General features: G+C 41.4%; 1 protein-coding gene across 2 annotated transcripts in view; it reads right to left on the bottom strand.

Annotated features, from left to right (window-relative positions):
* LOC123755284 (alpha-(1,6)-fucosyltransferase) overlaps positions 1 to 23172 on the bottom strand; it is a 316917-nt gene that overhangs the window by 152829 nt on the left and 140916 nt on the right. The window lies entirely within an intron of this gene.

The following is a 23172-nucleotide window of genomic DNA, read 5'->3' as shown; positions in this document are numbered from 1 at the left end:
TTATTAAGAGAAGCCTTACCACAGCCGGTTGTCTAGCAGAAAGAGAGCCCCGTTACCTAATGTCCCGCAACTCTGATGAGCCTGTCGGTCGCCCAGACAGAATCACGGTGAACCCTTGGAAAAATGGTAGACAGTTGGTGTGGGACTACACTTGCGTTTCAACTTTAGCCAATACTTATGTTGACTTCAGTGCTACACAAGCAGGAGGAGCTGCCAATCACCGGGAAGCGGCCAAGTCATGTAAATACAGACACCTTGAGCACCACTACAATTTTGTCCCCATTGCCTCAGAGACACTTGGTGCCTGGGGTAAGAGTGCTGGTAGCTTTTTGAAGGAGTTGGGGTCTAAGCTAATCGAAACAACCAGAGACCCTAGAGCTGCAACTTTTAATTTTCAGCGCCTTAGTGTGGCAATTCAGAGAGGAAATGCTCACTGCATCCATGATTCCTGCCCATCATCTGAGGAGCTGGAGGAGCTATTCAACTTGTGACAAGCAGCCTTGTACGCTGCATGTAGTCAATATTGTAACTTTTTTTGTGTAATGACATTTTCAAATAAAGTTAGATAAATATACACACATACCAAAGAATAGGGGTGGTAGGAGAAGAAAATATCAAAGTGTACACTTCTTGATGTGTAGTGCCTCGCAGACGTCAAGCCGCCTGCTATCGCTGTATCTATCGATGATTTCTGTGTTGTTTACTAGGATTTCTCTGGCGATCTATATATATATATATATATATATATATATATATATATATATATATATATATATATATATATATATATATATATATATATATATTTATATATATATATATATATATATATATATATATATATATATTTATATACATATATATATATATATATATATATATATATATATATATATATATATATATATATATATATATATATATATATATATATATATATATATATATATATATATATATGTCGTACCTAGTAGCCTGAACGCACTTCTCAGCCTACTATGCATGGCCCGATTTGCCTAATAAGCCAAGTTTTCCTGAATTAATATATTTTTTCTAATTTTTTTCTTATGAAATGATAAAGCTACCCATTTCATTATGTATGAGGTCAATTGTTTTTTATTGGAGTTAAAATTAACGTAGATATATGACCGAACCTAACCAACCCTACCTAACCTAACCTAACCTATCTCTAAAGGTTAGGTTACGTTAGGTACCCGAAAAAGTTAGGTTAGGTTAGGTTAGGTAGGTTAGGTAGTCGAAAAACAATTAATTCATGAAAACTTGGCTTATTAGGCAAATCGGGCCTTGCATAGTAGGCTGAGAAGTACGTTCTGGCTACTAGGTACGACATATATATATATATATATATATATATATATATATATATATATATATATATATATATATATATATATATATAAATATATATATATATATATATATATATATATATATATATATATATTATATATATATATATATATATATATATATATATATATATATATATATATATATATATACATATATATATATAGATCGCCAGAGAAATCCTAGTAAACAACACAGAAATCATCGATAGATACAGCGATAGCAGGCGGCTTGACGTCTGCAAGGCACTACACATCAAGAAGTCAACACCAGCAATCAACAGCCAATTAATGCACAACTATATTCTACCCACCTCAAGACTCCGCTCCAATATAGAAGCATCAAGAAATATGGACCAATAGGCTTTCTACAATCACTTCCATTCAATACCCATTGTTTCGTGTTCTGTCTTGTGTTTAGGAATTTAATACCCTATTAATACCACCTCACCCCATCCACCTCACTCAAATGTAGATATAAACAAATCGAAGATGTGTAAGTTCTATTCAGTTGTGTATATGTAAACTAAAGTCTTTGAAAATGTAATAAGTTTTACGAAACGCGCTCAAGTGTCGCATCAGACTAGAAATAAAAATGAATTTTGGAGAATTGATTTTTGAATTACCACCAACAGTGAAAAGAAACGTACGAAAGATCGAGAAAATTCGTGTTAGAATTATTAATCTTACTTTTTCGGTCATATTTAATAATATATGTCTACAGGAAAGACTGCTACCAAAATATACTAATAAGATATATATATATATATATATATATATATATATATATATATATATATATATATATATATATATATATATATATACATATATATATATATATATATATATATATATATATATATACATATATATATATATATATATATATATATATATATATATATATATATATATATATATATATATATATATATATATATATATAGGAAGGGAGTACCACCTCTAGCTGGAAGAAGGGGGACCCATAGCCTCGGAGGAAACCTCGCATAACGCATTAGAGGGAATGTTTACATCCCCTCCAATACAGTTTCTGTGTGCTTTTCTCCTACCACCCCCTTCCTTGAATATTTTTTGTGCTTTATTATGCATTTGATGGTTACAAGATATACATGGGTTGATACATAAATAATAATGCAAAAAGGTGCTTAAAGGTTATGGATCTCTTGAAGAACACAACAATGGGAAACATTGATGAATGTCACAGACGGGTTCGATCATTGTTGCAAGTCAAACACTTCTTCGAATTCCTCTGAAGTTGGACTAGTGCCCAAGACGCAACAGGCATTTCCCCTCTGAATCGCAACACTGAGGCGCTGGAACAAGAAACTTTTTGCTCTCTGGTCTTTTGTAGCGCTGATCAATTTGTCCCCCAACTCCTTCAGGAACTTCAATGCACATTTTCCCCACGAACCGAGGGTCTCCGAGCCGTATATATATATCCGAGCCGAGCTCTATATATATATATATATATAACTATATATATATATATATATATATATATATATATATATATATATATATATATATATATATATATATATATATATATATATATATATATGTCGTACCTAGTAGCCAGAACTCACTTTTTGGCCTACTATTCAAGGCCCGATTTGCTTAATAAGCCAAGTTTTCCTGAATTAATATATTTTTTCTAATTTTTTTCTTATGAAATGATAAAGCTACCCATTTCATTATGTATGAGGTCAATTTTTTTTATTGGAGTTAAAATTAACGTAGATATATGACCGAACCAAGCCCGAACAGTGGCTTGATGGAAAATGCAGACTGACCCCACACTCATCTGGTGCCTTCGGGAAGTGGAGATGTTTGAGATATATATCTCGAACTATCTACTTCTTTTGTAAGGTCTGATGGTGTAGTGGGTTAAAGCATACTAGTTATGCCTGCTACTGGAAGGTAGTTGTGCTTTCTGGGTTCGAGTCCCACTGGTGGGTGTTGTCCAAAGATTATTTAATCTTCACTTGTGGTTTATGCAAGTATAGGCTTATAAGCTGGACACGAGTTCTCTCACATTGACAGTGGCTTGATGGAAAATGCAGACTGACCCCACACTCATCTGGTGCCTTCGGGAAGTGGAGATGTTTGAGATATATATCTCGAACTATCTACTTCTTTTGTAAGGTCTGATGGTGTAGTGGGTTAAAGCATACTAGTTATGCCTGCTACTGGAAGGTAGTTGTGCTTTCTGGGTTCGAGTCCCACTGGTGGGTGTTGTCCAAAGATTATTTAATCTTCACTTGTGGTTTATGCAAGTATAGGCTTATAAGCTGGACACGAGTTCTCTCACATTGACAGTGGCTTGATGGAAAATGCAGACTGATCCCACACTCATCTGGTGCCTTCGGGAAGTGGAGATGTTTGAGATATATATCTCGAACTATCTACTTCTTTTGTAAGGTCTGATGGTGTAGTGGGTTAAAGCATACTAGTTATGCCTGCTACTGGAAGGTAGTTGTGCTTTCTGGGTTCGAGTCCCACTGGTGGGTGTTGTCCAAAGATTATATATATATATATATATATATATATATATGTTGTACCTAGTAGCCAGAACTCACTTTTTGGCCTACTATTGAAGGCCCGATTTGCCTAATAAGCCAAGTTTTCCTGAATTAATATATTTTTTCTAATTTTTTTCTTATGAAATGATAAAGCTACCCATTTCATTATGTATGAGGTCAATTTTTTTTTATTGGAGTTAAAATTAACGTAGATATATGACCGAACCTAACCAACCCTACCTAACCTAACCTAACCTATCTTTATAGGTTAGGTTTGGTTAGGTAGCCGAAAAAGTTAGGTTAGGTTAGGTTAGGTAGGTTAGGTAGTCGAAAAACAATTAATTCATGAAAACTTGGCTTATTAGGCAAATCGGGCCTTGAATAGTAGGCTGAGAAGTGCGTTCTGGCTACTAGGTACGACATATATATATATATATATATATATATATATATATATATATATATATATATATATATATATATATATATATATATATATATATATATATATATATATATATATATATATTGTGACGGTAACGCGTTGGTGTTCGGCTGTTTCAAAAGCTAGGGGTATGGCCTCGTCACATATAGAAACAAAAAGAAAAAAATCTGGAACTTCGTCTGTGGTAAGGTAATGGGAAGACACACAAAACACAAGTAATTTTAACAATGAGATTTTAATTACGTTAGAAAAGCAAAACATGAATAAAATGGACATACAAATTGGAACATAAAATCAGTCAATCAAAATAATAAGAATAATCAAATGACAAAATGAAAAGTTACGTTAAGACAAGTGAGTAATAACAAGTGAACAATATACAATCAGATAATAGGTGCAGGAATATTGGCTTTAAGCTGCCACCTCTCTTAGTACACGTAAGCCAGAGCTTAGTCTACCACCGAGACGTGTTAACTTGTTGAAAGCACTGGATATTCTGAGGTCTGTAGGTCGTGTGGCCCCAGACATCAGGTAGTGTGGCGGGTGGAGGGCAGGTGCAACTGGACACGCAGCCAATCAGCGATGAGCAGGCGACGGACAGGTAGTTTGGTGATTCGAGTGGCGGGGGGAGCAGGTGTTCCTGGTGCTGCATACGTTTGCTCTCTGGCAAACCTTGGTGTTGTATTTGTTGGATATTTCTTCCATATTAGTTGTATAGGGATGTATATAGCGACGAACTTGGGAGGGAAGAGCAGGCTCAATCTCTTGAAGGAGATTATCGTCACAATATATATATATATATATATATATATATATATATATATATATATATATATATATATATATATATATATATATATATATATTTATATATGTCGTACCTAGTAGCCAGAACGCACTTCTCAGCCTACTATGCAAGGCCCGATTTGCCTAATAAGCTAAGTTTTCATGAAATAATTGTTTTCCGACTACCTAACCTAACCTAACCTAACTTTTTCGGCTACCTAACCTAACCTAACCTATAAAGATAGGTTAGGTTAGGTTAGGTAGGGTTGGTTAGGTTCGGTCATATATCTACGTTAGTTTTAACTCTAATAAAAAAAAAATGACCTCATACATAATGAAATGGGTAGCTTTATCATTTCACAAGATAAAAAATTAGAGAAAATATATTAATTCAGGAAAACTTGGCTTATTAGGCAAATCGGGCCTTGCATACTAGGCCGAGAAGTGCATTCTGGCTATTAGGTACGACATACATATATATATATGTATATATATATATATATATATATATATATATATATATATATATATATATATATATATATATATATATATATATATATATATATATATATACACACATATAGGAGGGTGCTGCCTTCATGGTCTTTGTGTCACCAACACGTTCTTCGGCACAAAGCCTCAACACCGAGTATCTTAGAGACACCCCAGATCCAAGCACTGGCACCAGCTTGACCTGATTCTTACCAGGCGTGCAAGTCTACCCAGCGTCAAGATTACGCGCAGCTACCAGAGTGCTGTCTGTGACACCGACCACTCCCTGGTATGTAGCAGGGTCAAGATGCAACCAAAGAAGATTCATCACTCGAAAAAGGTGGGCAGACCTCGCATCGACACCACCAAGACCCGCAACCAGGACAAGGTGGATGATTTTGCACGCGTGCTCGAGGAAACTCTCCCTGGCCCAGCTGGGGTCACAGCCTGTAAAAGATGGGAGCACTTCAGACACGCTGTGTTCAACGCTGCCATTTCCACCTATGGCAAGAAGACCAGCAGGTCGGCAGACTGGTTCGAGGCTCACTCGGAAGAGATGACACCTGTCATCGAAGAGATGAGAAACGCCTTGGCAGCCTACAATGCCTGCCCAAGTCAGCGCAACTTACAGATCCTTCGAGCCGTCTGCTGCAAAGTGCAGCAGAGCGCCAGGCGATGTGCCAACAACTATTGGCTCCAACTCTGCTCCCAGATACAGACTGCAGCGGATACAGGCAATGTAAGGGGAATGTATGACGGCATCAAGCAGGCCCTCGGCCCAATCCAGAGGAAGACCGCTCCTCTGAAATCTGCCACTGGCGAGGTGATTCAGGATCAGACACTGCAGCTGAAGCTCTGGGTCGAGCACTACTCTGAGCTATACACCAGGGACAATGTGGTCACCGAAGACGCCCTGAGCGCCATTGAGTGTCTGCCTGTGTTAATGGAGCTCGACAGCGAACCGACCCTGGAAGAACTCAGCGATGCCCTAGACTCCCTTGCTTCTGGTAAAACTCCTGGCAAAGATGGCATTCCTGCTGAGACCTTGAAGTGCTGCACAGGTAGCTTGCTCATGGAGCGGCATAAAATTCTCTGCCTCTGCTGGGAAGAAGGAGAGGTGCCACAGGACATGAGGGATGCCAACATCGTCACGCTGTATAAGAATAAAGGTGACAGGAGCGACTGCAACAACTACCGTGGAATCTCCCTCCTCAGTATCGTCGGAAAGCTGTTTGCTCGAGTCACATTGAAGAGGCTCCAAGTACTTGCAGAGAGAGTCTATCCAGAATCACAATGCAGATTCAGAGCTGGCAGGTCCACCATCGACATGGTCTTTTCCCTCAGACAACTGCAAGAGAAATGCAGGGAACAGAAGCAGCCACTCTTCGTAGCCTTCATAGATCTGACGAAGGCCTTCGACCTCGTCAGCAGGGATGGCCCTGTTCAAGATCCTCCCCAAGATCGGATGCCCACCCAGGCTCCTCAGCATCATCAGATCTTTCCATGAGAACATGAGGGGCACCGTGGTCTTTGATGGCTTAACATCAGACACCTTTGACATCCAAAGTGGAGTAAAGCAGGGCTGCATACTGGCTCCAATCCTATTCGGGATTTTCTTTGCAGTTATGCTGTGGCACGCCTTCGGATCTGTCACGGAAGGTATTTACCTCCGGACCAGGTCGGATGGAAACCTCTTTAACCTCGCCAGGCTGAGAGCCAAGACGAAGGTTCGGCTGAGGTGTCTGCGCGACTTCCTTTTTGCCTACGACGCAGCAGTCACTGCCCACTCAGCTGAAGACCTCCAACGGCTCATAACCCGCTTCAGCGAGGCCTCTCAGGCTTTCGGACTCACCATCAGTCTGAAGAAAACATAAGTCATGGGACAAGGAGTGGACTCCCCACCTGACATCGGCATCTCTTGATTCCAAACTGGAAGTCGTTCACGACTTCGTGTACCTGGGCTCCACAATCTCTGACTCCCTCTCTCTTGATACGGAGCTAAACAAACGCATCGGTAAGGCATCTACTACCATGTCCAGACTGACAAAGAGAGTGTGGGCCAACAATAGGCTTACTGAGTATACTAAGATTCAGGTTTACAGAGCCTGTGTCCTGAGCACTCTTCTTTATGGCAGTGAGTCTTGGACACTCCGCGCCCGTCAGGAAAGACAGCTGAATGCCTACCATATGCGCTGCCTTCGACACATCTTGGACATCACCTGGCAGGACAAGGTGACAAACAACAACGTCTTGGGGAGAGCAAGAATCACCAGCATGTACACAATGCTGAAACAGAGACGAATTAGGCAAATCGGGCCTTGCATAGTAGGCTGAGAAGTGCGTTCTTGCTACTAGGTACGACATATATATATATATATATATATATATATATATATATATATATATATATATATATATGTATATATATATATATATATATATATATATATATATATATATATATATGCACAGACTACCCTATTCCAGTAGCTGAAGTTTATAACTTTTTAGACACTCAACCCACCAGGGGACTCGAACACTGGCCAACAAGGTGGCAGTTGCATGCTGTATCATGATACAGCATGCAACCATGATACAGCATGCAACTGCCACCTTGTTGGCCAGTGTTCGAGTCCCCTGGTGGGTTGAGTGTCTAAAAAGTTATATATATATATATATATATATATATATATATATATAAATATATATATATATATATATATATATATATATATATATATATATATATATATGTATATATATAAATATATATATATATATATATATATATATATATATATATATATATATATATATATATATATATATATAAATATATATAAATATATATATGAAGCAAGGAGACGACTGTGAGCAGTGGCCATAAGGGTTGCCCTGCACAACGAGAACCACAATAGTATTGACCACAATAGCAGGTGGTGCGGGGCGACACCTTCACCACCTCTCTGGCCGCCTGCTCCATGTGTTGTGGACACAAGCGGTATGGTACTGATATGATTGGTGAAGCTTAAGCCACCCAGGTGGTGGCACGGGCATGAATAGCCCGTAAATGGTTGATTTTTTTGAGTGAATGTGAATGTTCTCGCATTTAAATCGTCAGTCCTTTCTATGTGGCTGCTATCGCGGGGGAGGATACTGCTTGGCAGTATTTATGAGGCTGTCCAGCTGCTGGACACTTTTTGACCAGAAGAGTGGCTGTGTTGATGGCTTCAGGGTGGTTACTGCAAGATTCAGGGACACTTAAAGCTCTTCTAAGATTGTTGGTTGCTTCACATTCCAGGAGATAGTGAAGTAATGGCTTTTCTGTGACTGTTTGGCAGAAGATGCATTCCCTCTGTCGGGGTTCACCAATCTCCCAGTTGCATCTGCAACCAAGACGAAGTCTATATAACCGAACTGTTATTTCTCTGTGGATTTCTTTCGGGATATTTAACCTGTCTAACTTGGTGGCCTGAAGATACCATATTGCAGAGGGTGAACCTTCTGCTCCTCTCTGGTGTAGATGGGCTGTGTTGAGGTGTGAGAGTTTTTTGGTGATGGTGCTTTTTATGTACTCTAGGCTGTACTCTAGGCTGGGTTGAATTGTTTAGTGGATCACTGGATGACGAGTTGCCAATTTAGCAATTTCTTCGGCTTTCTCATTTAATGGGATTTCAACATGGGATGGGATCCAGTTTAGGGTGATATTGAGTCCTTTGTATTTAGCTACTGCTCCTAGATACAAAATGGTGGTAATTATTTCCACATTGTTTTCCACTGCATTTTCCTAATATTTGAAGTCCAACTTTTGCGTTTGTGTGTAGGGAGCCGGTCGGCCGAGCGGACAGCACGCGGGACTTGTGATCCTGTGGTCCTGGGTTCGATCCCAGGCGCCGGCGAGAAACAATGGGCAGAGTTTCTTTCACCCCATGCCCCTGTTACCTAGCAGTAAAATAGGTACCTGGGTGTTAGTCAGCTGTCACGGGCTGCTTCCTGGGGGTGAAGGCCTGGTCGAGGACCGGGCCGCGGGGACACTAAAGCCCCGAAATCATCTCAAGATAACTTCAAGAAGATGATTGCATTTTGAGTCTTTTGTGCAATCACATATGCGAATTCCTGCTATATGGCAAACAGCTCAATTTGGGTTGATGATACTGGTCCTGTCAGTCTCCAATATGCCTGTTCTCTGTCCGTGCAAAGAGCAGCGCCAGCACTCTCATATTCTGTGTCAACCGATCCGTCTGTGAAGATGTGGGTGCCTCCTCCAACTGCAATGCTGCACATTTGCTTTTCTATTATGCGCCTTAAGACTGTTGGATCATAGGCAGCCTTTTTCATCGGGAGACTTTCTATTACTATTTTGAAGGTAGGCTCCTCCCACGGTGGGGGAAGAAGTGTAGTTTAGGTGTAGTTGATCACCTCCTCTATCAAGAATCATGCTTTTTAACTGTTGTATGTTTAGGACTTTTCCCACTCTGGCAGCCCAATAGTTTCCATTGTTTAGGCCAAGTCCAACCACCAAGACCTGCCGTACTGGGACTGCATCAGGGGAAACAATTATCTTATTGATAATCGTAGCTGTTCTTTAAGACTTTCTTTCTTGTAGACAGGGTAAACCCGTTTCCAGTCTTAGAGATTCAAGCCTGGTCCACATCGGGGATCCCAGGGCTGCTTTTATAGAATTGTTTTGGGCAACTTCAAGCTTTTTCCACTGTTGGTGTGATAGACTTGTGAGTGCAGGTGGCGGCATAGTTGATCACTGATCTGACTGCCTGTACATAGTATGTGCGAAGGACTTGCAGATTGGCTCCTCCAGAGAGGGAGGTTAGCGACCTGAAGATTGCTGTCCGGGCCGCAGTTCTCTCACGTAAGTGACCTCACATTAAAATATTTGTGTGTGTCCAGGATTATTCCTAGATACTGTTAAGTGTCCTCCCATTCAATTAGATGACTCTGTACTTTGAGTTGGTTGATGGGCTTTATTGTTATTATAGGCATGGGTTGTGTCTTGGTGGGGTTGAGTTCGATACATTCAATGTCATCTATGTCCTCTAAATACATATGTATGACGTCGACCAAGCTCACGAGGCGTCTGACCTGACATTTTCAATCCAGTGCCCCTAAAAGTCACATGAGACAAACCCATGACGTCACCACTAACAAGAGAAATGTTAAATCAAAACACTTGCATAATGTATCTTCTTCTTGAGGTTATCTTGAGATGATTTCGGGGCTTTTTAGTGTCCCCGCGGCCCGGTCCTCGACCAGGCCTTCACCCCCAGGAAGCAGCCCGTGACAGCTGACTAACACCCAGGTACCTATTTTACTGCTAGGTAACAGGGGCACAGGGTGAAAGAAACTCTGTATGAGGTAAGAAGATTACAAATTGTTGAAGCAATTCACATAAACGTCGAAAAACTCATCATAATACTCCAATAACGGAAGTAATCACTCTACCCACCATGAGAGTGAGAGCACTCTACCCATCATGAGAGTGAGAGCACTCTACCCATCATGAGAGTGAGAACACTCTACCCACCATGAGAGTGACAACACTCTACCCACCATGAGAGTGAGAACACTCTACCCACCATGAGAGTGACAACACTCTACCCATCATGAGAGTGAGACCACTCTACCCACCATGAGGGTGAGAATACTCTACCCAGAATGAGAGTAAGAACACTCTACCCACAATGAGAGTGAGAACACTCTACCCACCATGAGAGTGAGAACACTCTACCCACCATGAGAGTGAGAACACTCTACCCACCATGAGAGTGAGAACACTCTACCCACCATGAGAGTGAGAACATTCTACCCACCACGAGAGTGAGAACACTCTACCCACCATGAGAGTGAGAACACTCTACCCACCATGAGAGTGAGAACATTCTACCCACCATGAGAGTGAGAACACTCTACCCACCATGAGAGTGAGAACACTCTACCCACCATGAGAGTGAGAACACTCTACCCGCCATGAGAGTGAGAACATTCTACCCACCATGAGAGTGAGAGCACTCTACCCACCATGAGAGTGAGAACACTCTACCCACCATGAGAGTGAGAACATTCTACCTGTCGGAAAATCCGACACCATTTAATAATCATACAGATAATAGCTGTATTGTATAAACAAGTTACCCATAGAAAACGTAACTTGTAGTGGAATTACCGTCTATAGAAAACGGGATATCATCACCACATACTATTATAATTCACCAGCTATTCTGCTGGGAATTATTCTTAAATACATTAGTCTTTGGACTTTACCATCATAAAACATCTCATATAAATTAACTTAATTATCAATATTAAAGTAGAGTAAATGTGACCCTTCTATCACTTTCTGACATGTGGACAATGTAAGCCAGGCGTCAGAGTGAGGAAGGAGGGCAGCCATTGTTTATACTAGACCAGAGGCTCACACGGGAGCAAATTCGGCTCCTGTTAAATTTACTTGGACGTAGTGTTATGGAAACTAAAAGTGTACCATTATCAACACGCTGTCTACAAATTCAAGTTAAGTGTCTATCCGAAACCCGTTTATCATTCATTTATGGCCATTAATGTCAGGATATAGGGTGAACCGATTAGATCACGAAATCGCCTCAAACTAAAGGTAATTAAGCCAGGTCTTTATTGTTCCATGTATAGTGTTTTCTCTGATATAGCTTGTCATATATAGAACCTGGCTTCACAGCTAGCGCCCTTTTGACAGGTCAAGACGAGGAAGCAAGATTTGTGCACCAGTTACTGGGTGATGGAAGCTACCTCAAAGAGGATAATTTGGTGTCTACACCCTAGTTATACCTGGTGGACTAACCTGCTGTACTATAAGATAAGGAACCTTTTCAATGTATGTAGTCTATTCCTGTAGTTTGATTGGCTGCATATATATAAATTTAATAAACCCCCCTAATGTGTAGAGGATCGATTTGTGAGATTATGAGATTATTGCAGAAATACAGTCCACTTATCATTATACAAATTGCTATCGAAGTATATAAATTAACGTAAATATAAATTCATATAAATTAAATAAATATAAATCTCACAGGTCGGTTCCCACATTATTTGGTCATCTTCGAACCGGATGACGGATTATTTGATCCTTTGAACCCACATTTGGTCATCTTAGTACCGGATGAACCAGTTAACCAGTGGATTCATTAAATATACTAGTGCAGTGTGATTTAAACAAAGCCAGTCAAGACGGCGGCGTTGACTCGTGCGAGTTCACGAGCCCTGCTCAGTTCAGTTAAGCCTTAGTCAGCGGTTTCATGCACACCCACAGATTTGGTGGCGTGTTATTCTGTGAAATGACAGCGCTAATATAGAAGCCAGCCAAATTAGTGACTGTGTCGCGAGATTGTTCACGGATTTCGTGGTGTTACATTTTGCGAGAGATTATCTACGAATTTTGTGGAGTTTATTTCGCGAGGTCACTAATAATATTTAATACTTCTTGATAATATTAGAAGTTTCATAGAGGCCAATTAAGAGGCTATTATCAATAATTGTGTATATTATTTCTCCAAGATAGAGAATTATTTAATATATATTGCACTAGTGATCACAGTATAATATTTACTAATTGCCAACCCACAACAGGGTAGGATATGACTAGTTGAACTATTATCGTTCATCCTAGTCCCATTATTAGCATAGTCAGTTGTACTATATTCAACAACCTAACACCATTAATGAATGGTGCAGACCCTATTTTGGGTGTAATTTTTATCAACTCGAGTTGAGTTGTATATATAATAATTTACTTATGATCATTACACCTTTGAGTGATTAATTAGTGTCTCTACCATCCTAGGGTGATATAGAAGAGCTAATCTAAAGGTACTTCCGGTGACACTGGTTTATCACTCAAATCATTAGTGTGTATGATTGTATATATATAATGTGTATTAATTTTAAGTGCTAACCTCTAGTAGAGGTAGGATTATTGCCTAGTGAGTGCAGAATTGACCCTAGGCTACCATCAGTGTTTGTTCAGTATTATGAGCAGCCCAAGTACAAGCCCCACAAGGCTTCACCAACTAGCCAGTATGGATAATGCAGGGAGAATGAAAAGAACCCTTGCAGGTCTTAAAGGCCACTTAACAAGACAGATCAAGAAATGTGAAGATTTGTCACAACAATCAACAGTTGATTATGCTGACCTGGAAAGCTATTATCAAGCAGCTGCAGGTAAATTTGAGCAAATCAAATGTCAAATAGCAACATATGTGGCTGAACTTGCCAACACCAATTTATCAGAAACAGAAATAGACGACATTATGGTTGATCTTGCGAATTATGAAGATCAGACTCAAGCCACATTACAGCCTTATGTCAAATTAATTGCCCAGAACAAGGCAGCAACAACAACAACAGTTGCATCTAATACGAGTCAAGCAGAAGCTCGACTCCCTCCAATTAATTTACCCACTTTCTCAGGAAAAGATGAGGAAGATTGGGACGAATTTTGGAACACATTCGTTGACCTTGTAGACTCAAAACAATCTTTACCAAAGAGTAGTAAATTCTCTTATTTGCAAGGCCAATTATCAGGTGAGGCTAAAACAGTAGTATCCCATCTGAGATTAACTAATGACGGCTATGATCTGGCAGTAAAACTCCTCAAGGATAATTATGCTGATCCAGAAGTAAGAACATCACATTTAGTTCATGAGCTGTTGCATTTACCCCCACCGGAGGCTTCAGCTGATTCACTCCAAGTCTTCAAGCTGGAGGTAGAATCATTGATCAATGCCCTCAGCCTGACAGCAGATACAAACGGGGCTGAGTGGGTCTTGAAAATAATTGTCCAGGAGAAAATACCTAGGGACATATTGAGACAAATGAGTGCTCATTACAATAAAAGCATCTTATCTATGAATGAAATATCTGAAGGTTTAAAGTCAGTAGTTCATCAATTACGAACACATGACAAATTAAAACCACCAAGTAAACCCTCAGAAACCAATAATAGTAAACCACAGAGTACCAAAGGTACTCCAAATCAATCTAGACAATATAATTCAACACCAAAGTGGAACAGTAACAGTGTGGGCGTATATGCAGTGGGACCCTCCAAGCCTATAGTTACTGTGTCACCCAAGAACGTGACACCAAAGGGTACTGGAAACTATGGAACATGTTTGTTCTGCAATGAGAAACATTCAATGTACCACTGCTCTAATTTTCCTGATAGTGACGCCCGTGTTGAGCGACTCAAAGATTTGCAACATTGCACGAGGTGCCTCAGGAAACATAACATCAAGGATTGTGATACCCAATTACACCCTTGTAATAGGTGTAACAAAGGTCAGCACCATGCAGCATTGTGCAGAGACACCAAAACAACGTCGCCAAACCCCAAGGTGGAAGATAGCATTCCCACCACAGTACAGTACTGCAAGGTGCAACAAACAAAGAGTGTCCAATCAGCAAAGTCTAAAGGTAATACGACTTTGCCTACTGCCCAAATTACCATCCTGAATAAGAGGGCCAAGGTCCATACCCGTGGGTTGTTTGACCAAGGATCCCAGAGAACATATATCACTAAAAAGTTGGCAGATGAATTACAATTAAGGCCTGTAGCCCAGATGTCATTCAACATCTCAGGGTTTGTAACAGATGCAGGACCTCAAGTCTACCAGTTGGTACAACCATCAGTACGTTTAGGCAGGTACGTCTGTCGAGTACAAGCCATTGTGGTGGACAAAATACCAGTAGACCTACAAGTTCAAGGTCTGAGAGCAACAGCCAAATTCCTGAGAAATAGAGGAATAAAATTGGCAGATAATATTAAGTCTGATCACCTCACCGACTTCGGTCTCCTTGTAGGGACAGACTATTGTCATCGATTCATCGGTAGCCCTACTAAATATCAGGGTATAACCATGTTAAACTCTGCAGGAGGTAAATTACTCTCAGGCCCAGTATCAAGCCTGAGGAGACCTATGCCTGCAGATAAACAATACCAATAGAAATCTAAATTTGTCAGCTGATTATATTTCTCCAGTAGCATTATACTAAGGAGATTACAGCTGACTATACCAACAGAGGTTGATGTTAGTATCATCATTTAAAGCTGAAGATGAGTTCATGAGGCCTCAGTGGCAAATCAGTGAACAGTAGCCTAAAACAGCTACAAGTCACTGCGACCAATGTCACTGAACCCACTGCAGTCTCAGAACCATACTTTACTTTAATGATGAGCTATTCAATCTTCTGAATCAATTAACTAAATTAAACCCCAATAAATCTGATGACTGATTTGATACATTTATTATTTAATCAAGATGTATTCCATGGGCTTCAGTGTTTATATATCAGTGACCAGTTACCTGAAGAAACTTCAAGTTATATCTAATGTCACTGATCTCACTGCAGTCCCTGAATCATACTTGACTGTAGTACTTGATCACATTCAGTCTTCTGGGTTAAATAATATGTAATTAGGCTTGTATATTAGCCTTTCAAGAGTTGACAGGGAAATGAAATCGCATTAGACTTCTAACCCCTGCAACTCTAGTACGGGACATCCGTCCTGTACGAACAGACACACAAATGTGTGATTACTAACTACTAACATCAAATTAATCTAATAATTCGGAGGAGGAGTATCGGTGTTCGTCTGTTCTAATTAGGACTTCGACCCGTGAGCAGCCCCTGGGGAATTATGTCGGAAAATCCGACACCATTTAATAATCATACAGATAATAGCTGTATTGTATAAACAAGTTACCCATAGAAAACGTAACTTGTAGTGGAATTACCGTCTATAGAAAACGGGATATCATCACCACATACTATTATAATTCACCAGCTATTCTGCTGGGAATTATTCTTAAATACATTAGTCTTTGGACTTTACCATCATAAAACATCTCATATAAATTAACTTAATTATCAATATTAAAGTAGAGTAAATGTGACCCTTCTATCACTTTCTGACATGTGGACAATGTAAGCCAGGCGTCAGAGTGAGGAAGGAGGGCAGCCATTGTTTATACTAGACCAGAGGCTCACACGGGAGCAAATTCGGCTCCTGTTAAATTTACTTGGACGTAGTGTTATGGAAACTAAAAGTGTACCATTATCAACACGCTGTCTACAAATTCAAGTTAAGTGTCTATCCGAAACCCGTTTATCATTCATTTATGGCCATTAATGTCAGGATATAGGGTGAACCGGTTAGATCACGAAATCGCCTCAAACTAAAGGTAATTAAGCCAGGTCTTTATTGTTCCATGTATAGTGTTTTCTCTGATATAGCTTGTCATATATAGAACCTGGCTTCACAGCTAGCGCCCTTTTGACAGGTCAAGACGAGGAAGCAAGATTTGTGCACCAGTTACTGGGTGATGGAAGCTACCTCAAAGAGGATAATTTGGTGTCTACACCCTAGTTATACCTGGTGGACTAACCTGCTGTACTATAAGATAAGGAACCTTTTCAATGTATGTAGTCTATTCCTGTAGTTTGATTGGCTGCATATATATAAATTTAATAAACCCCCCTAATGTGTAGAGGATCGATTTGTGAGATTATGAGATTATTGCAGAAATACAGTCCACTTATCATTATACAAATTGCTATCGAAGTATATAAATTAACGTAAATATAAATTCATATAAATTAAATAAATATAAATCTCCCAGGTCGGTTCCCACACTACCCACCATGAGAGTGAGAACACTCTACCCACCATGAGAGTGAGAACACTCTACCCACCATGAGAGTGAGAACATTCTACCCACCATGAGTGAGAACATTCTACCCACCATGAGAGTGAGAACACTCTACCCACCATGAGAGTGAGAACACTCTACCCACCATGAGAGTGAGAACATTCTACCCACCATGAGAGTGAGAACACTCTACCCATCATGAGAGTGAGAACATTCTACCCACCATGAGAGTGAGAACACTCTACCCACCATGAGAGTGAGAACACTCTACCCACCACGAGAGTGAGAACACTCTACCCACCATGAGAGTGAGAACACTCTACCCACCATGAGAGTGAGAACATTCTACCCACCATGAGAGTGAGAACACTCTACCCACCATGAGAGTGAGAACATTCTACCCACCATGAGAGTGAGAACACTCTACCCACCATGAGAGTGAGAACACTCTACCCACCATGAGAGTGAGAACACTCTACCCACCATGAGAGTGAGAACATTCTACCCACCATGAGAGTGAGAACACTCTACCCACCATGAGAGTGAGAACACTCTACCCACCATGAGAGTGAGAACATTCTACCCACCATGAGTGAGAACATTCTACCCACCATGAGAGTGAGAACATTCTACCCGCTATGAGTGAGAACACTCTACCCACCATGAGAGTGAGAACATTCTACCCACCATGAGTGAGAACACTCTACCCACCATGAGAGTGAGAACATTCTACCCACCATGAGAGTGAGAACACTCTACCCACCATGAGAGTGAGAACACTCTACCCACCATGAGAGTGAGAACACTCTACCCGCCATGAGAGTGAGAACATTCTACCCACCATGAGTGAGAACATTCTACCCACCATGAGAGTGAGAACACTCTACCCACCATGAGAGTGAGAACACTCTACCCACCATGAGAGTGAGAACACTCTACCCACCATGAGAGTGACAACACTCTACCCACCATGAGAGTGACAACACTCTACCCACCATGAGAGTGAGAACATTCTACCCACCATGAGAGTGAGAACACTCTACCCACCATGAGAGTGAGAACACTGTACCCACCTATGAGAGTGAGAACACTCTACCCACTATGAGAGTGAGAACACTCTACCCACCATGAGAGTGAGAACACTCTACCCACCATGAGAGTGAGAACATTCTACCCACCATGAGAGTGAGAACATTCTACCCACCATGAGAGTAAGAACACTCTACCCACCATGAGAGTGAGAACATTCTACCCACCATGAGAGTGAGAACATTCTACCCACCATGAGAGTAAGAACACTCTACCCACCATGAGAGTGAGAACACTCTACCCACCATGAGAGTGAGAACATTCTACCCACCATGAGAGTGAGAACACTCTACCCACCATGAGAGTGAGAACACTCTACCCACCATGAGAGTGAGAACATTCTACCCACCATGAGAGTGAGAACATTCTACCCACCATGAGAGTGAGAACACTCTACCCACCATAGGGCTTGGAAAGCAAACCTGTACAGCATGGTTGATGGTGCCGGCCTTGCGTCTGCTTGCGAGGTTCCTTCCTGCTACAAGTGGGTCTCGTCCGGTACCCGTCTGCTAAGCGGAGTAGGTTTTACTCATGCCATCCAGATTAGGGCAAACGCTGTAGCCACTCCGTCTAGAGCTGCTAGGGGGTAGACCCGAGGCTTCTGGTCTCTGCGATGCTTGCGGGAGATCAGAGACCCTGGGCCACATATCCCAGGTCTGCTATAAGACTCATGGGGCTTGGGTGAAGCGTCATGACGATATCATCGGTTCGTAGCCGGCCGCCTGTGGCAGAGAAGTTTTGCGGTGGAACGTCAAGCTCAGTATACCGGATGGAGGGACCTTCTGCAAGCCTGACATCATTGCTTGCAAAGGCTTGACGAGGCCTTTATATTAGACACCCTGGTCTCTGCTGAATAATTCCCTCTCTCCCGTCCACATCAGAGCAAATGTGACAAACACTGCACCCAACAGATCCTTCACAAGGTGAGGGAATATACCGGTAAGCACACAGCATCCGCCTCTTCTATAACCCTTAATTGTAGAGGAGGATGGTGCAAGGAGAGTGTTTGTCGTCTTCAGGATATGGGACTCACCAGGAGCGACCTTGAGATTTGCTCTCTTTGATTTGCTCCGGGGCCAAGCTAGGAGCTTCCGCTTTGAATTGTTTTCCATGTACCTTACCTTGAGGTTACCGTGAGGTGATTTCGGGGCTTAGCGATCCCGCGGCCCGGTCGTCGACCAAGCCTCCTCATTGCTGGACTGGTCAACCAGGCTGTTGGATGCGGCTGCTCGCAGCCTGACGTATGAGTCACAGCCTGGTTGATCAGGGATTCTTTGGAGGTGTTTATCAAGTTCTCTCTTGAACACTGTGAGGGGTTGGCCAGTTATATATAGTGGAAGCGTGTTGAACAGTCTCGGGCCTCTGATGTTGATAGATTTCTCTCTCTCAGAGTACCTGTTGCACCTCTGCTTTTCAACGGGAGTATATTGCACATCCTGCCATGTCTTGTAGTCTCAAGAGCAAGGTGCAGAGTGCATAGGCATACTGTCTATGGCTTCTTCAAAATCCAGTGGGGATAGGGTGACATCTGATATATGATTTGATGTTGGTATCATATCCATGAAAAATTCATTTGGGTTATCAATCTTTTGTGTGTTTAGTGGCTCGCTGAAAACAGAGTCGTACTGATTCCTGAATATTTTGCTCCTTTCTTTGTTATCGTCTGTGAAAGTTCCATCTCCCTTTCGAAGGGTCCCAATACTAGATGTTGTTTTTTTATCTTGATTTTACATAGGAGAAAAAATACTTCGGAATTTTCTCTATTTCACTGATTTCCTTTTGCTCTCTTTGTCTTTAATGGGTTTTGATTGATTCTTATAGCTTTAGTTCAATTGTTTCTATATCTCTTCCTAATCTTCTTCGCTTTCTTGAGATAGGATGGGACTCTCAAGTTGTTCCACAGTTCGTTTTCTTCGCCTATAGATTTAACGACGTTTCCGTTCCAATCTGCATCTCTTCCTCTTTTTTCTTAGAGGTATGCGGTTTGAGCATTTTTCTAGTGCTATTGAACTTATATTTTCCAGGCACTAGAAAAATGCTCAAACAGCTAGAAAAATGATTTTCTAGCTGTTCTTCCCAATTTATTTCTGTGAAGTCTTGGTTTATTTGCTCCCAGTTTATCTGTTTATTATTGAAGTTGAATTTGCAGAAATCTCCTCCACCGGGAATCGGGACTGATTTTGAAGGTTTATTCCCCCTGTTTGTCAGAACTTCAATTAAGCTGTGATCTGAGTAACAGGTATTGGTAATCATTATGTCCCTGATCAATTCATCAATATTAGTGAAAATGAGGTACAGCGTGTTCTCCTTCCTAGTTGCTTCTATTAATATTTGCTGGTTAAAGGCAAACCTGTCGCACATCCGAAGCAGGTCATTTGCATGTGCCTGTTCATTTAGGATACTTCCCGGAATTCTCTCTGATACAACTGTATTAGCCAGGGTCTTCCATTTCAGGTGCCGTAGGTTGAAGTCCCCAAGCAGGATGATGTTTGCGGCTGGATTTGAGAGGTTTTCCAAGCAGTGTTCTATTTTCATTAGTTGGTCTTTAAACTGCTGAGGGTTTGCCTCCGGTGACTTATATACAAGGACAATGTTGGTAAATGAATGTTGGCAAATAAAAATGATGTTATGTTTCTGGAAGTGCTGGATGCTTTACTTGGTGTTAATATCTGAGGCTCTGGTAAGGAGGCCACTGTGTTTGCATCCTCTCTAGCACTTGACCGAGTTGGTGGTAGAGTCTGAACATATTTAGCCATTCTTCTCCTCATCTTGCTAAAAATCATCCTGGTAAATAGTGTTGTGGTTGCTTTAATCAATGTGGTTTGTCGGTCTTATTCGCCTGGTTCCTTTTATATGAAAAGCTGGACATTCTGTGTTGAAACATTCATTCTTATTTAGAGAGGTCTTGCACAGTTCTGGGTGAAAGAGATCACAACTTTTGGTACATTTACCTGTACTAAGAAGATTCCTGTACTTTCTGGGATGATCATATTTACATGTTCCATTTGTTTTCCCCGATATCCCATGCTTACAGATACCCCATTCGTAATATTGGCAGATTTTGGGTCCTTGTTTTGTTTGTTTCAAAAACCCTGGAGCCAATATCGCGCCCGGTTCAGGCGCCGATACCGCGCCCGACCCCAACGTCGCGTACGGCGCCAGCATAGTATACGGCCCCAGCGCCAACATTGCATCCGGCCCCGGCGCCAACATCGCATCCGGCCCCGGGAACCAACATTGCATCCGGCTCCGACGCCAACACCACATCCAGCTCCGACGCCAACATCGCATCCGGCCTCGACGCCAGCGTCGCATCCGGTCCCAACGCCAATACGGATCCCAGTGCGTTATGTAGCTCCAGTTCTGGTTCTGCCTGGGTGTCCTTGAAAATTTGTTTGAAAACTTCGGATATTTCCGTGCAGGCAGTTAGAAGTGATTCTCTGTGCTCTGCTGGGGTTTTATCAAGAATTGCCATAATCTTCAAGACAGTAATATTATACTTTCTGCAGAACCAGTGCACCGAGTGGTCTCTGGGACCAATTTTTCCTGGCATTATTTGACATGTTGGCACACTAACTGTGTATGGCTGCTGAACGTAGTTGGCACTGGAAGCTCTGGTGGTAATCTACTTCATTGTTGCATTCTGTGCACATCTTTACTAAAGGTATTCTGACCATAAAGCTTCTGGTCAATGGTGGTGGTGGTAAGGCAGTTGGTTGTTGACCAGTGGTAAAGAGGGGGGGGGGCGACCCTTCACAGCCTACCGAGTGTGTACACAGAGCAAGCCTCGTGGCCCCTGTACACAGTTGAAAAAGTTGAAAAGGCAGTTTTACTTCGAAATATACTAATTTTATAAGAAAATTTGACGTAAATAGGAGGCAGTAGAGCTCCGATCAGCCAGCGCTAAATCTTCAATATGAAGAATGTTGCCTGCTCTCTGATTGGCTAAACGAAACACAGTAGTGACCTCTATCGGCACGCAGGTGAACCAACAAATATCTTCCTAAGTAGTCCTACCTGAATTGCACCTAAGCATCTTTTAGGGCATACTTAGGAACCTTCGTAGCAAACCTACTTACGAAGAAATACATGGAGCTTCCTGAATCTAGGTCCAGGACGCCTGATACAAGGCTGCATTTGTATGATGAAATTCTTCAAGAATCAGAGAGTGAGAAAGACCTGAGGGTTGATATCACGCCAGACCTGTCCCTTGAAGCTCACATCAAGAGGATATCATCAGCGGCATATGCCAGGTTGGCCAACATAAGAACGACCTTTATAAACTTGTGTTCTGAATTAAATAATTCAGGGCATTGCATACCACATATGTTAGACCAATTCTGGAGTATGCAGCTCCAGCATGGAGTCCGTATCTAGTCAAGCACAAGACTAAATTGGAGAAGGTTCAGAGGCTTGCCACCAGACTAGTACCCGAGCTGAGGGGTATGAGCTACGAGGAGAGACTACGGGAACTAAACCTCACGTCGCTGGAAGACAGAAGAGTTAGGGGAAGACATGATCCCCACATACAAGACTCACAGATGAAATGGAATGCATTAGGCAGTGATGCGTTGGAGGAAGACTATACACAGTTACCGAACATAGACATGATAGAGCCCAATAGGCTCAGAACCTTGCACACTAGTTGATTGACAGTTGAGAGGCGGGACGAAAGAGCCGAAGATCAACCCCCGCAAGCACAACAATTAGGTGAGTACAGTGACTGACAAAGAGAGAGACAC

The sequence above is a fragment of the Procambarus clarkii genome, chromosome 20, assembly GCF_040958095.1.
Source record: "Procambarus clarkii isolate CNS0578487 chromosome 20, FALCON_Pclarkii_2.0, whole genome shotgun sequence".
Lineage (NCBI taxonomy): Eukaryota > Metazoa > Arthropoda > Malacostraca > Decapoda > Cambaridae > Procambarus > Procambarus clarkii.
The sequence above is the reverse complement of the archived record's forward strand: the minus strand, read 5'-3'. Positions and strand labels throughout refer to the sequence as shown.